This window comes from Heterodontus francisci, chromosome 37, assembly GCF_036365525.1.
Source record: "Heterodontus francisci isolate sHetFra1 chromosome 37, sHetFra1.hap1, whole genome shotgun sequence".
Lineage (NCBI taxonomy): Eukaryota > Metazoa > Chordata > Chondrichthyes > Heterodontiformes > Heterodontidae > Heterodontus > Heterodontus francisci.
The window spans coordinates 24,761,357-24,775,897 of NC_090407.1; positions in this window are offsets into that span (position 1 = coordinate 24,761,357).

Below are 14,541 nucleotides of genomic sequence, written 5' to 3' on the forward strand. Positions count from 1 at the left end.
TCCACAACAGCACTTCTGATGTGTCTTCCTTCTTCCTCAACCAAGGATCTTCTTTCCCCCCCCCCCCACCCCCCCCCACCCCAACTGTGGTTGACGGGGCCTTCAACCATGTCCGGCCCATTTCCTGCACCTGTACCCTCACCCCTTCACCGCTCCCCCCCCCCTCCCAGAACGGCGACAGGGTTCCTCTTGTCCTCACTTTCCACCCACCATCCTCCACATCCAAAGGATTATCTTCCTCCATTTCTGCCACATCCAGTATGATGCCACAACCAAACGCATCTCCCCTCCCCCCCTTCCCCTGTCAGCATTCCAAAGGGATCGTTCCCTCCGTAGTACCCTTGTCCACATCTCCATTACCCCCTCGTCCTCGTCCCCTTCCCACAGCACCTTACCATGCATTCACAGGAGGTGTAATATCTGCCCTTTTACCTCCTCTCTCCTCAATATCCAAGGCCCCAGAAACCCCTTTCAGGTGAAGCAGCAATTTACTTGTTGTACTTTCAATTTAGTATACTGTATTCGCTGCTCACAATGTGGTCGTCTCTATATTGGGGAGACCAAATGCAGATTGGGTGACTGCTTTGCAGAATACCTCCGCTCAGTCTGAAAACATGACCCTGAGCTTCCTGCCGCTTGCTATTTCAACACACACGCTCTGTCCTGGGCTTGCTGCAGTGTTCCAGTGAACATCGACGCAAGTTTGAGGAACAGCGTCTCATTTACCAATTAGGCACGCTACAGCCTATTGGACTGAACATTGAGTTCAATAATTTCAGAGCATAACGGGCCCCCCATTTTTATTTTTATTTTTTATTTATTTTTATTTTAGTTTGTTTCTTTTTTTCTAACCATGTGCCTGCCCACTGTTTTTTTCATATTTGTGCTTTGTGGCAGGGCTGTTCATTATTCTGTCCATTAACGCCCTCTCTGCACTAACGTTTTGTCTTTCACCACACCATTAATACACCCTTTGCCTTTGCTCCATGACCTTCTGGTCAGTTATTCTCTGTGACCCTTTTGTTATTTTTGCCTCACCCCCGTTTTATTTGCTTAAAACCTATTACATTTCTAACCTTTGCCAGTTCTGATGAAAGGTCACTGACCTGAAACGTTAACTCTGATTCTTTCTCCACAGATGCTGGCAGACCTGTGTATTTCCAGCATTTTTTGTTTTTATTTCAAATCTCTAGCATTGGTGTGAAACTGATAGCCGCAGAATGAGTTCTAGTCAGGCACTAACATGTTTACACTATGTGGTTCCAACTTGTAGTTTTGCCCATGAGAGAGCTTTGCATATGCATGATTGCATATATATTTCTGCAAATGGACCTCATGTTCTCTATGATTCGCAGTGCACCTTTTATTGCTCAATATCTAGTTAAGCAAGTATAGCACCCAATCGCAACAGAGAACCCTTGCCCAATATATTGATTATTGAAATATTGCACATGCTGCCACCTGCACGCTCCTCTCTTTTTGTAGAAGGAAGCTTTAAAAAAACACGATCAGGGATGGCACAGCTTTAAATAAGCCACTGGTTTACAGAAAATAGTAAGAACTATCAGTTTCCTTGGCCATTGTCTCAGGCTCAGTTAGACTGTGTGCTACCTCTGCATCCTGTTTGATCCTGAGCTGAGTTTCTGACCCCACATTTTCTCTATTATTATCACCCATCTCTGCTCCTACCTCAGCCCATCTGCTGCCAAAACCATCTGTGCCTTTGATACCTCCAGTCTCAACTATTCCAATGCTCAGACAAAAGCGAAGTACTGCGAATACTGGCAATCTGGAAAAAAAAAACAGAAAATGCTGGAAAAGCTCAGCAGGTCAGGCAGCATCTGTGCTAAGCTCTCTTGGCTGGCTTCCCAAAATAAGTGCTCCATAAAACTGAGCTCATTCAAAGCTCTGTTGCCCATGATCTAACCTCCCCCTTCACCATTGTGTTCACTGACCTATATTGATTCCTGGTCCACCAAAACCTCAATTTTAAAATTCTCATCTGTCCATGGCCTCTCTCCTCCCTATCTCTGTAACCTCCTCTAGCCCACAACCCTCCAAGAATTCTGTGATCCTCCAACTCTGGTCTCCTGTGTATCCCCAACCTCCTCCATCCCCACCATTGGTGGTCATGTCTTTAGACATCTAGGCCTAAGCTTTGGAATTCCCTCCCTAAACACCTCTGTCTCTATAACCAATCTCTTCTCCTTCAAGACTCTTAAAACCTACCTCTCTAACCAAGCTATTAGTCACCTGTCTTAATATCTTTGGCTCAGTGTCCATTTATGTCTGATTATACTCCTGAGAACTGCCTTGGGACATTTTACTGCATTAAAGGCAAATTGTTGGCATGTAAAATAATAAAGACAAACTCACTAACTGCATAAATGTAGGCTCACCTCCAGCTAAGTTATTCAAAGCAAGCTGATTCAAGCCTTTTTTGTATGCAAGGAACTTTCTGCTGTTGCCTGCTAGAACAACATATTCTGTCATTGGAGAGAGGAGAGGAGAGACATCTCTGCCCCTCACCCTATTCCTGTGAAACAGGGCAGGTGTTCAGCCCACTGAACATTCAATTAAACTTGCCATCCTGATTGAACACTTACCCTTTGATGTGTGAACATCAGGCACCCAGACACAGCCAAACCCCTAGTCAAGTGAACAGAGTAAAATGACACCTGTGTAAATCATGTGTCATAAAAAATCATCTCTTCACAATAGCCTAAAATGTTTGTGATTGTGCACAATGATCCCCTCTTTGAGTAGCTAATCAATACCTTAAATCCCCATGGTAACCAGCCTGGTTTCAGTTTGTTAGCTTATTGTTGAGAAAAGTGTTGAATTTAATATTAAAGAAATACAAGTTTAAAAATCCACCTCTGGAAACACAGGCCTAATCCAAATTACTACAGTTTCCTTTTTATATCTTTTATACTCCTCTCTAGTTTTTGCCTTTATGTGTCTGCTTTATTTTTAATCTCATTTTTGCACTAACTTCTCTAATTATTCAAGAAACCCTTGCCTATGACAACCCTTTACTCCGAGTCAGAACATATTAACCTGCATGTCATCAAATTCATATTTAATTATCTCCAAAGCTGTTCTAATTTTAACCCCACTCAAATTAGTAAATTTCCAGCCTTGCAGTTGTAATTTTGACATCTTTTTATTTATCCATTTCAACTATAATTGTTATATATGCAAATACAACAACCAATTCATGCACAGTAAGGTTCAACAATAATGAATGAATGATCAGGTAATCCTTTGCTGGTGATGTTGGGTGAGGGCAGAATGTTGGCCAGGACACTGGGAGAACACCAAGGGTAGGTAGGTGGGTCTGAGTGTTTTATTGATGGCAACCATTTCATTGGCTGGACTGCTGGGTTTTGATTCACATCTTGGGTATGGGTGGATGGAGGTATACTGATGGATGGTGAGTGCTAATAACACCAACCAAGGCTGGGTGGTGGTAGTGTTTTGTTTCCTTCGTGTTTGCAGCCTGACTCGTTGTGAATGAGGTTTCAAGGATAGTGTCAGAAATTGGATCTTTTTCCCCATAAGTACCATCTTATCAGATGGCCCACCTCTCCTTATTTCTCTGGTTGCCTTGAGCCTAATTATATATCTGCTTCAATAGACACTGGACCAAAAGAGGAGACATTAGGACAGGTGACTAAGAGCTTGGCCAAAGATGTAGGTTTTGAGCTGCTTCTAAAAGCAGATAGAGGTGAGGGAAAGACCTTTAGGGAGGGAATTCCAGAGGTTAGGGGCTAGACTGCTGAATACATAGACACCAATGTTATATAACTCACACTACCAGAGAAATGTCAGATAAACTGTTATGAAAGCAATGAGCCTGATAAACTCTAATTATAACAGTCCCAATCTCCCTTAAAACCAGTTCAACTCCCCTTAAGAGAGCAGTTTGTAATAAAAAGGAATTTTGTAATAATATGGTGAAATATTCAACCTATTCCTCATCCTGGTTCCTCCACCTAACCAAGGGAAGTTCTTTCACTCACAGAGATCCTGTTATATCCCATTGAAGCAGGTTTATTGTATCTGATCAAAGTTCCAATTTGCAAACCCAACCAGCGGAACCGCTGCTTACAGGACTTTCTTTATTGTTTAAAACCTATTACATTCCTTGATCGCTCGCCTAGAAAATTAAATTCAGTTTGGACATGTCCCGGCCGCTCTTTAAACAAATGTTCTTAGTTTTCTTAAATTTCACTTACAAGAAACTCAAGCCTCTACACAGAGTCCGTGAGCTTATATTGCTTCAAATGGGCCAAGGCTTGTACCCGCATCAGTAACCTGGCTCCCAAAAAAAACAATCTCCTGTCGAGAAAATGGATTGGTGTGTTTTCGGATGGTTAGAGATTAAAACTAACAACCCAAGAAGCAGCCGCAGAGCAACTGGTCTCAGTTTACATTTTAAAAGGATCTGACAACTTTTCAGACTTCATCTGAAACCTTCCAAATATGAGTCACCCACAGACTATCTTCTGCCATTGAAAATTTGCCCTTTGGGGAGTATTGTTCTGACCTGACCAAAGTGCAGTTGTCATCTCCTAGACAGTCACTGAGCTTCCAGCTCATTGCCAATTATATTTAATCCATACTCTGTGAGTGTGCACAACAATCTATTCAGGTGTTTTATGTTAAGAGTTTACAGCAAAATAAACCTTTCTAACTTACATCCACCGATTGTGTTTAACCCCCGCCCGCAACACACACCCATCCCCCCAAACTCTTATCTGTGTGACTCAGTACTTTCCCCCATCGGTGCATTTCCTGAACTACTGGAGGAAACAATTAAACCTCTCAAGATTAGAATATCGAGTACTCCCAAAATAAGTATCTCTCCCTGGTTACAGCTCAGAGCTGTAAAGTCAGTCTTGCTAAGAAAACAGAAGACAGCCACACGGGACTGACAATTTGGAGAATAAACCATTGGAAAAGTGAATGTGTGAGTGAATGATAGCAGGTCAATGAGTGTATGAATTAATGAGCTAGTGTGAGAATGCATACAGTTAGTGAGTTATGGGTAGGCGGTGGCGTAGTGGTATTATCACTGGACTAGTAACCCTGAGACCCAGGGTATTTCTCTGGGGACATGGATTCGAATCCCACCACAGCAGAAGGTGGAATTTGAATGTAATTAATAAATCTGGAATTTTAAAAAAAGCTATAGCCATGAAATCATTGTCGATTGTTGTAAAAACCCATCTGGTTCACTAATGTCCTTTGGCGAAGGAAATCTGCTGTCCTTACCTGGTCTGGCCTACATATGAGTCCAGACCCACAGCAATGTGGTTAACTCTTACATGCCCTCTGAAATGGCCTAGCAAGCCACTCAGTTGTACCTAACCGCTATGAAGTCAATAAAAAGGAATGAAACCGGACGGGCCACCCAGCATCGACCTAGGCACCGGAAACGACAACAGCAAACCCAGCCCTGCCGACCCTGCAAAGTCCTCCTTACTAACATCTGGGGGCTTGTGCCAAGGTTGGGAGAGCTGTCCCACAGACTAGTCAAGCAACAGACTGACATAGTCATACTCACGGAATCATACCTTACAGACAATGTCCCAGACTCTGTAATCACCATCCCCGGGTATGTCCTGTCCCACCGGCAGGACAGACCCAGCAGAGGTGGCGGGACAGTGGTATACAGTAGGGAGGGAGTTGCCCTGGGAGTCCTCAACATCGACTCCGGACTCCATGAAGTCTCATGGCATCAGGTCAAACATGGGCAAGGAACCCTCCTGCTGATTACCACCTACCGCCCTCCCTCAGCTGATGACTCAGTGCTCCACCATGTGAACACCACTTGGAGGAAGCACTGAGGGTGGCAAGGGCACAAAATGTACTCTGGGTGGGGGACATCAATGTCCATCACCAAGAGTGGCTCGGTAGCACCACTACTGACCAAGATGACCAAGTCCTAAAGGACATAGCTGCTAGACTGGGTCTGCGGCCGGTGGTGAGGGAACCAACACGAGGGAAAAACATACTTGACCTCATTCTCACCAATCTACCTGCTGCAGATGCTTCTGTCCATGACTGTATTGGTAGGAGTGACCACCGCACAGTCCTTGTGGAGATGAAGTCCCGCCTTCACATTGAGGATACCGTCCATCGTTTGGGTGGCACTACCACCGTGCTCAATGGGATAGATTTCGAACAGATCTAGCAATGCAAAACTGGGCATCCATGAGGCGCTGTGGGCCATCAGCAGCAGCAGAATTGTACTCAGCCACAATCTGTAACCTCATGGCCTGGCATATCCCCCAATCTACCACTACCATCAAGCCAGGAGACCAACCCTGGTTCAATGAAGAGTGCAGGAGGGCATGCCAAGAGCAGCACCAGGCATACCTCAAAATGAGGTGTCAACCTGGTGAAGCTACAACACAGGACTATCTGCGTGCCAAACTGCGTAAGCAACATACGATAGACAGATCTAAGCATTCCCATAATCAACGGATCAGATCTAAGCTCTGCAGTCCTGCCACAACCAGCCGTGAATGGTGGTGGACAATTAAATAACTAACTGGAGGAGGTGGCTCCACAAATATCCCCATCCTCAATGATGGGGGAGCCCAGCACATCAGTGCGAAAGATAAGGCTGAAGCATTTGCAACAATCTTCAGCCGGAAGTGCCGAGTTGATGATCCATCTCGGCCTCCTCCTGAAGTCCCCAGCATCACAGATGCCAAATTTCAGCCAATTCGATTCACTCCACATGATATCAAGAAATGACTGAAGTCACTGGATACTGCAAAAGCTATGGGCCCTGACACTATTCAGGCAATAGTACTGAAGACCTGTGCTCCAGAACTTGCCGCGCCCCTACCCAAGTTGTTCCAGTACAGCTACAACACTGGCATTTACCCTGCAATGTGGAAAATTGCCCAGGTATGTGCTGTACATAAAAAGCAGGACAAATCCAACCCGGCCAAATACCTCCCCATCAGTCTACTCTCTATAATCAGTAAAGTGATGGAAGGTGTCATCAACAGTGCCATCAAGCGGCACTTGCTTAGCAATAACCTGCTCAGTGATGCTCAGTTTGGCTTCTGCCAGGGCCACTCAACTCCTGACCTCATTACAGCCTTGGTTCAAACATGGACAAAAGGGCTGAACTCAAGAGGTGAGGTGAGAGTGACTGCCCTTGACATCAAGGCAGCATTTGACCGAGTATGGCATCAAGGAGCCCTAGCAAAACTGAGGTCAGTGGGAATTAGGGGGAAAACCCACCGCTGGCTGGAATCATATCTAGCTTAAAGAAAGATGGTTGTGGTTGTTGGAGGTCAATCATCTGATCTCCAGGACATCAATGCAGGAGTTCCTCAGGGTAGTGTCCTAGGCCCAACCATCTTCAGCTGTTTCATCAATGACCTTCCTTCAATCATAAGGTCAGAAGTGGGGATGTTCGCTGATGATTGCACAATGTTCAGCGCCATTCGTGACTCCTTAGATACTGAAGCAGTCCATGTAGAAATGCAGCAAGACCTGGACAATATCCAGGCTTGGGCTGATAAGTGGCAAGTAACATTCGCTGCACACATGTGCCAGGCAATGACCATCTCCAACAAGAGAGAATCTAACCATCTTCCCTTGACATTCAACAGCATTACCATCGCTGAATCCCCCACTATCAACATCTTAGGGGCTACCATTGACCAGAAACTGAACTGGAGTAGCCATATAAATACCGTGGCTCCAACAGCAGGTCAGAGGCTAGGAATCCTGAGGCGAGTAACTCACCTCCTGACTCCCCAAAGCCTGTCCACCATCTACAAGGCACAAGTCAGGAGTGTGATGGAATACTCTCCACTTGCCTGGATGGGTGCAGCTCCAACAACACTCAAGAAGCTCGACACCATCCAGGACAAAGCAGCCCGCTTGATTGGCACCCCATCTACAAACAGTCACTCCCTCAACCACCGACGCAAAGTGGCAGCAGTGTGTACCATCTACAAGATGCACTGCAGCAATGCATCAAGGCTCCTTAGACAGCACCTTCCAAACCCGCGACCTCTACCAACTAGAAGGACAAGGGCAGCAAATACATGGGAACACCACCACCTGCAAGTTCCCCTCCAAGTCACACACCATCCTGACTTGGAACTATATCGCCGTTCCTTCACTGTCGCTGGGTCAAAATCCTGGAACTCCCTTCCTAACAGCACTGTGGGTGTACCAACCTCACATGGACTGCAGCTGTTCAAGAAGGCAGCTCACCACCACCTTCTCAAGGGCAATTAGGGATGGGCAATAAATGCTGGCCTAGCCAGCGTCGACCACATCCCATGAATGAATAAAAAAAAGTACATATTCCTCCCATTTTGTCATTTTCATGTTATTGTTAAGGAATTTCAGTGTACTGCTGCTAGGTTGAGCCTAGTTTGGCAAACAATTGATCCCTTAGGAACAATCCCTCAATGAAACCTTGAGCAGAGTCAGTGTTCAACCTTCTCCACCCAGCCTCACTCTGCTTCATCCGATTGGACAGGAAACCTGTAAATAGAGGGCCCCTTCCACTGGGACTACAGTGTTGATACAGGGGCAGCTCCATACGCAGTGCCTCAATAACATTTCATCAACAAATTTTCCTACATTAAAAATAAAACACATTATTTCCTATTTAATAAAGCTCAAATAATTCTCAAGAGATACATGACAACAGTGATTGCACTCAACGTAATTGACGATGTTTTGTAATAAGGTGCAGTCTGAATACAATAGTTAGTAAGTTAATATACCCATGTTAAATAATCCAATTGGCATTAATCATCAGGAGACCATTCCAATTACTGGTGTTGCTTTCTAGCAATCTCATTGGTCAAGAATTGGCCACCTAACATTTCAAGTGTTGATCACACTTCGAAGCAGCTTCATTGGCCAATAGCAACGATGTGGCAATTTTGTGTGTCACTTTCTAGCAATTCTATTGGCTGTTAGCAAGCGCCTCGCCAACCTGCTTCCCCTGTTCTGATGATGAAAGGTCAGAGACCTGAAACACTAACTCTGTTTCTGTCTCCATAGATGCTGCCTGACCTGTTGAGTATTTCCAGCAGTTATTTTGCTTCCCTTGTGATAGGCAGGGCTCTGGACCAATGCCGGGTGAAGTGGAGGATTTGGGGGATTTCCATGGGGGACCGCTGTTTGTTGGGCTCTGGGATTGCAGCAAGGTAGATTAGAAGGAGAAGGTCAGCATTTTCACCCAATTTACTATAAAATTATTAAACATTAGAAATGTAATGTAGACAGGGAAATGGCAGAATAACAAGAAGTAGACTTCGTCCCTGAACAGCCACATAATATTTGGCTGGTTATTCATCGTTACTGTTCCACCAAAACAAAACTGTTGGATTATTGAACTGAAACTGTTTCTCGCTTCAGTCTTTGGGGCTGAATATATGGTAACAATGTTCAGAGTATATGTTGTGGGATTAAATCCGCGCCGTATCTCAAGTGATCGAACCATAGACACGGGCAGTAAAGCCAATTAAACGAGTTTTGAATTGTCTATGGCCTTTTAAGCCTGCACTTCAGGAAGATAATGAAATTGTGAACATTTACTGAAATGACTGTGTGGGAACCGCCTGCTGCAGCAGTTGAAGTTTTATTCCAATTATTTTTTTTTTATTCCGTGACTAACATTGCAGTTTTGAAATTGATTTGTTCTGAAAGGCAGTTAAAGAGGGTTTGAAATAGCCAGAAGACGCACGTTCTGTTATCCTTATTACTTCATCTCGGCATTTTTCACACACCTCTTAATCCTGGGAGATCAACAGTGTTTTTATAACTCGGAGCTAATCAGATTCTGTGCCTCCTTCCTCCTGGATTAATGAACTCATAGCTTTTTAAAATCAGCTTCATCAAAACAGGATCATCTCAAGCAGAATTTTTTTTTTAATACCTTATTTAAAAACATCCGTAGTAAATCCCTCCACACCCTTCCCTGCCACAGCAGCGAGACAGCTCTTATCAAAGTCATAAATGGCATCCTATGTGTCTGTGACAAATGTAAACTAACCCTCCTGGTCCTTCTTAACCTGTCAGCAACCTTTGATCCAACTGACCATACCATCTTCTCCTTGTCCAGGTGGGAGGGATCACACTGGTGGGATTGTTATCCATCCAATGATAGCCAGAGAATCACCCGCAATGACTTCTCTTCCCAGTCCCACACCATTACCTCCGGTGCTCCCCAAGGATCAATCCTTGCCCTCCTCTTATTTCTCATCTACATGCTGTGCCTCTCAACATCATCTGAAAACACAGCATCAGCTTTCCATGTACACTGACCACTGCCAGCTCGTCCTCACCACCTTCCTCAATCCCTCTACTGTCTCTCAATTGTCCAATTGCTTATCCTACAACCAACACTGGATCAGCAGAAATGTCCTCCATCTAAAGAAGGGGAAGGACAAATCCATTATCTGCAGCTCCTGCCACAAACTCTGTTCCCTAGCCACTGGTTTGTGAAGCAGCGCCTGGAGTGGCTATAAAGGCCAATTCTGGAGTGACAGGCTCTTCCACAGGTGCTGCAGAGAAATTTGTTTGTCGGGGCTGTTGCACAGTTGGCTCTCCCCTTGCGCCTCTGTCTTTTTTCCTGCCAACTACTAAGTCTCTTCGACTCGCCACAATTTAGCCCTGTCTTTATGGCTGCCCGCCAGCTCTGGCGAATGCTGGCAACTGACTCCCACGACTTGTGATCAATGTCACACGATTTCATGTCGCGTTTGCAGACGTCTTTATAGCGGAGACATGGACGGCCGGTGGGTCTGATACCAGTGGCGAGCTCGCTGTACAATGTGTCTTTGGGGATCCTGCCATCTTCCGTGCGGCTCACATGGCCAAGCCATCTCAAGCGCCGCTGACTCAGTAGTGTGTATAAGCTGGGGGTGTTGGCCGTTTCAAGGACTTCTGTGTTGGAGATATAGTCCTGCCACCTGATGCCAAGTATTCTCCGAAGGCAGCGAAGATGGAATGAATTGAGACGTCACTCTTGGCTGGCATACGTTGTCCAGGCCTCGCTGCCGTAGAGCAAGGTACTGAGGACACAGGCCTGATACACTCGGACTTTTGTGTTCCGTGTCAGTGCGCCATTTTCCCACACTCTCTTGGCCAGTCTGGACATAGCAGTGGAAGCCTTACCCATGCGCTTGTTGATTTCTGCATCTAGAGACAGGTTACTGGTGATAGTTGAGCCTAGGTAGGTGAACTCTTGAACCACTTCCAGAGCGTGGTCGCCAATATTGATGGATGGAGCATTTCTGACGTCCTGCCCCATGATGTTCGTTTTCTTGAGGCTGATGGTTAGGCCAAATTCATTGCAGGCAGCCGCAAACCTGTCGATGAGACTCTGCAGGCACTCTTCAGTGTGAGATGTTAAAGCAGCATCGTCAGCAAAGAGGAGTTCTCTGATGAGGACTTTCCGTACTTTGGACTTCGCTCTTAGACGGGCAAGGTTGAACAACCTGCCCCCTGATCTTGTGTGGAGGAAAATTCCTTCTTCAGAGGATTTGAACGCATGTGAAAGCAGCAGGGAGAAGAAAATCCCAAAAAGTGTGGGTGCGAGAACACAGCCCTGTTTCACACCACTCAGGATAGGAAAGGGCTCTGATGAGGAGCCACCATGTTGAATTGTGCCTTTCATATTGTCATGGAATGAGGTGATGATACTTAGTAGCTTTGGTGGACATCCGATCTTTTCTAGTAGTCTGAAGAGACCACGTCTGCTGACGAGGTCAAAGGCTTTGGTGAGATCAATGAAAGCAATGTAGAGGGAGGGGCATCTGTTGTTCACGGCATTTCTCCTGTATCTGACGAAGGGAGAACAGCATGTCAATGGTCGATCTCTCTGCACGAAAGCCACACTGTGCCTCAGGGTAGACGCGCTCGGCCAGCTTCTGGAGCCTGTTCAGAGCGACTCGAGCAAAGACTTTCCCCACTATGCTCAGCAGGGAGATTCCACGGTAGTTGTTGCAGTCACCGCGGTCACCTTTGTTTTTATAGAGGGTGATGATGTTGGCATCGCGCATGTCCTGGGGTACTGCTCCCTCGTCCCAGCACAGGCATAGCAGTTCATGTAGTGCTGAGAGTATAGCAGGCTTGGCACTCTTGATTATTTCAGGGGTAATGCTGTCCTTCCCAGGGGCTTTTCCGCTGGCTAGAGAATCAATGGCATCACTGAGTTCCGATTTGGTTGGCTGTATGTCCAGCTCATCCATGACTGGTCGAGGCTGGGCTGCATTGAGGGCAGTCTCAGTGACAGCATTCTCCCTGGAGTACAGTTCGAGGTAGTGCTCAACCCAGCGGTCCATCTGTTTGCTTTGGTCAGTGATTATGTCCCCCGATTTAGATTTGAGGGGGGCGATCTTCTTGATGGTTGGCCCAAGAGCTCTCTTCATGCCATCATACATTCCTCTGATGTTTCCGGTGTCTGAGGCCAGCTGAATATGACTGCATAGGTGTTGCCTATGAACCAGGTAACACTACGTATAACACGAAGCTACGGAATTCCCTCCATAAACCTCTCAGCCTCTCTTCCTCTTTTTTTTTTCCTTGAGACACCCTCCTGAAAACCTACTTTTTTGACCGTCTGCTCTATTATCACCTTCTGTGGCTCGGTCTCAAATTGTAGTATAATGAAGTATATCATAGTTGTGTTAAATACGCTATATATAAATACAAGCGGCAGTGGTAGAAAATGAAATATTTTCTGAACCCTGTCAAATACTAATCATTGCAGCATAATTAGAGAATCTTTTTGAGGCTCCTTATTATTTATGTATCCCTTTCGTAGCTACACTTTTGCACTTCCTCCAGCTCCCATTTCTGATTGGGCTCTACCCCTTCAAGTAAGCCTTTGGTCAGTTCCCCAACTCTAATATCTGTTCCTGCTCATTTTTCGGAAGCACCTTTGTTCGAGGGGCTGCAAACATGCAAAATTGCTGTTGCTCAAAGTTTATCAGTTTAACCTTCTGAGACCGGGGCGGCCCACTGCAACGTTGCAACAGCGCCGTTCAGTGGTGATATGTAGAACTGTCCCTCTAACGTGATACCAGTGGCTAGAGAAATGGACTGGTGTAGCAAAGAAATTCTGCCCTACCCCCAGTCTTCAATCAAGACTGATCTGTAATAATTTGCCAAAAAAAATACTTTTCAGGAAGTCAGCTTACCTCACAACCTTCTGGAGAAAAGAGTCCCATGGAGCTTTTCCTGATAATTATAACCTTTCAGCTCTGGTATTGTCCTAGTAAATCTTTTTACACCTCCTTCAGTGCCCTGATATTCTTTTTTTTTTGTTACATAGAGACCACACTTACTCCAGTACCTCACTGTATTCTAAGTGTGGTCCAACCAAGGTGTCTTATACGTTTATTGGAACTGCTCTGCTTTTGAATTCTCTTCCTCGAGAAATGAACCCCAATGCTTTGTTTGCATTTTTCAAAAATTGCATTGCTACCTTTAACGATTTTGAGTCTGTGCTCCACGATCCCTTTGTTCCTTCACCCCATTTAAATTTATTTTCCAAGGACTATGTGGTCTTCTTATTCCTCCTTCCAAAATCACACTTAGCTATATTGAAATTAATTTGCTATTTACACACCCATTCTGCAAGTTTCTTAATGGTAGATGTTTGCTAATAAACATATATGTGTGAAGTACATTCACCTGTATTGAGAGTTTGTGCAAAGCATCTTCTACTAAAAAGCTGGAACAGTCACTGAGATAATGAGATAACTGGTGTAAGAGGCACAGGAGACTTCTGACCTGGACATAACCCATTACTGTCACAATGGCGGCACCTGCTGGTCAATGTCAGTAATTCAGTCCATCATTTGAAAGCTGCTCACTGTTCTTTTCAGGCTATCTGCAACTAAGGATCTGGTCTCCTGGTCAGGAGGATAACTGTATCCTACAAGGAGGAAATATCAACAGGATAGGGAGAGGAGGAAAGAGACCAGAGCTGGACCCTTTCTGATTTCCCCCACCAGCCCCCCAACTCTGAGGACATCCTTTATCGCCCCAACTAACTCACCAGAGATCAACTCTGGGAACCCTCCTTGTTGTACAGTTCAGTACTGTACCAGGGGAAGAAACTGCTTCTTTACAATGCTACTTATATAAGACACAGCATTTAAAAGATTGCAGCATAAATAAGAAAGAGGAAAGGCCATTCAGTTCATTTTAATACATCCACGCAGTAAAACAGTAGTCTCCACACTTCAACATCTAATTGTTTCGGAAATTATTCTAGGGCTTTTGTTCCACTACTTGATTTAAAAGTCAGTTTCATGGATTGTGTGAACTTCCTGATATCAGTCTGAAATCTTCATTGTATTAGTTTGTGTTTTTACCCTCTTTCCCCAGCCCACCATTTCAAAGTAATATTGTAGATTTACCTTTTCCATTCCCTTATCAATTTTATATGACTCCACATCACCTGGCAATCACCCCTTTTTGAGGTTTCTAAACTTCGTTTTTTCAGTTTTCCCTTATAACTCAGACCCC